This window comes from Procambarus clarkii, unplaced genomic scaffold (assembly GCF_040958095.1).
Source record: "Procambarus clarkii isolate CNS0578487 unplaced genomic scaffold, FALCON_Pclarkii_2.0 HiC_scaffold_1629, whole genome shotgun sequence".
NCBI classification, from domain to species: domain Eukaryota; kingdom Metazoa; phylum Arthropoda; class Malacostraca; order Decapoda; family Cambaridae; genus Procambarus; species Procambarus clarkii.
Genome location: NW_027190656.1, coordinates 3,440 through 5,664, shown reverse-complemented (window position 1 = coordinate 5,664; position 2,225 = coordinate 3,440). Strand labels below are relative to the sequence as shown.

Genomic DNA, 2,225 nt, shown 5'->3' with positions numbered 1-2,225 from the left:
CGGACGGTGGTGGCGTTTAGAGAGGTGAATGAATCATTTGAAATCTAATTAGGAAACTAGCATTAAAATGGAGAGAGGTGAGAGTGCAGGTGTGCTTGAACTTGGGTGGGTTCTGGGTTTCGTTGACGTATATATTACAGGTGAATATGTGCATCGAATGCTCGATTGAAGTATATAAATACACATTGTTAGTGTGTATTGAGGTAAATGATGGACTGTAAAGCTAATCAAGACACTAGAATTCACTTTGAGGCTAGTGGCTGGCCGGCTGGCAAGCGTGGAAGTGGCAAACGATCGTTGAGTTGCCGTGTAAGACCACACCAAAGCAACACCTCCCTCCATCTCAAGTCGAATTTCGTCTTTATTACGCATTGGTACATTGCAGCAATGGTAAATTAAATAGATAAACGTCTGATCTTGATGTGTGTGTGAATATAATTTCGCTGTCAAAGCCGACTAAGGAATTCCGAGTGATATACACACCACTCCACACTCACAAGGGAGAGTGAGTAAGTAATTTCGTAAAAAAAGAGAAGAGCATGCCAACAATGGGTAACTATTATAGTTAGGTTCTCGATCATAGTAAACCCGTTGATTTAGAGTTTATTTGCACAATGACCACGTCATATTAGATGCCATTTAAATACCAAATCCAGTTCTCCACTAAACGCAAACACAAGCCTAACACTATTCAACCCATCTCTACCAGCCTTTTCATAACCAACCACTAAGCTACCTAAACCAGTTTCCACACTTATATAAATAGACAAAAACTTCACCCTATATAACCTATCTCAGAAAACAAACAAAATCAATTAATATTGCACTAACTGGCAACCCCCCATTCATAAAATCAACTTCTTTCCTTCCAGACCGACCGACCATCGTATTTGCTGCTCGCACATAATCTTTAATCTAAAGTTATTAAATGATATTACTCACCTCACTCTCCTTCTTTCTCCTCCTTCCTTCCTTCCTTCCTTCCTTCCTTCCTTCCTTCCTTCCTTCCTTCCTTCCTTCCTTCCTTCCTTCCTTCCCTCTAACTCGTTCCAGTTGTTCAGCTTCGACCCATCAAACCCGGACTCGACTGACGACTCACTTCTGCTGCTCGTTCCAAGGTTTTTTCCTCATACGATGCTGGCTGGTGTGAAGTAATTACTGCAAATCAAATTAACACGATTCATTAATGTACATAACCAATTAACATCATCGTCTCCTACTTGATTTTGACTAGTTGATAGGGTTGTTTTTGGTCTCCCCGAAGGGAGTGGACCGATCCCAGAGGTACTGCAATACCGGGCCGATCCGCGGCAAAGGTGGAGCAAGCTCCTAGCACTTCGCCATGTTGCAAAAAATCAGTTTAATATCAAGGATCCCACATGGGGATCGTATCAGATATAAAGCTGATAAGAACAGATACTACACTTTGATCTAAGCCGATAGGCCGAGAAGCGATAGGAGTCATGGTTGCTCTGCAACACCAGGCAACAATTGCGGCTGGAAACCACGTAGCGAGTTTCAATTGCAAAAGGGCATGTGATTATCGTTGGGTAATATTCGAATTCAAGCATACATATAAACGCCATGCAGTAAAGGCTTTAACTATTTCTTACCTGATCAATGAATTTATATATATATGCAAATTCATGATATTACATGGTTTCGTTCATGAGTAGTGAATATGTAACTGGCGGCAAAGTGGTAAACAGACTCGCGTGGCGTTTCACGAATTCGCTCCTGGCCAGGGAGTATAGCGCTTAACTCTAATATATAAACCTTCATTTGTCATGTGTCTTAAGGTAGCTACAGCTTTTGAAAAGTACAATAACGAATTAAAAGTGCAAGGGGCCTGTTATCGCCAACGCTCGTCAACAAATATAAATAGGAGACGTTCTCTCTCTCTGATACCATAACAGAAAACGAACAGCACTATTACGCGCCAACTATTACATTTTTGTATATATATCACGACTTTTTCACATCTAACACTTTGCTTGATACATCGTTTTCATAAACCGGAGACGAGGCGAAGTGAGGCAGGGCTGGGTGACGAGAAGCGAGAGGCGAGAGGCGAGAGGCGAGAGGCGAGAGGCTAGAGGCTAGAGGCTAGAGGCTAGAGACGAGAGACGAGAGACGAGAGACGAGAGACGAGAGACGAGAGACGAGAGACTAGAGACTAGAGACTAGAGACTAGAGACGAGAGACGTGACGCCATGCCATGCCAT

General features: G+C 42.7%; 1 non-coding gene across 1 annotated transcript; it reads right to left on the bottom strand.

The window, feature by feature from the left end:
- Positions 1 to 1,262: 1,262 nt before the first annotated feature.
- LOC138362316 (U2 spliceosomal RNA) lies at positions 1,263 to 1,456 on the bottom strand. The gene has a single exon (XR_011227564.1). It is a non-coding gene; the product is annotated as a U2 spliceosomal RNA (small nuclear RNA).
- Positions 1,457 to 2,225: the final 769 nt, after the last annotated feature.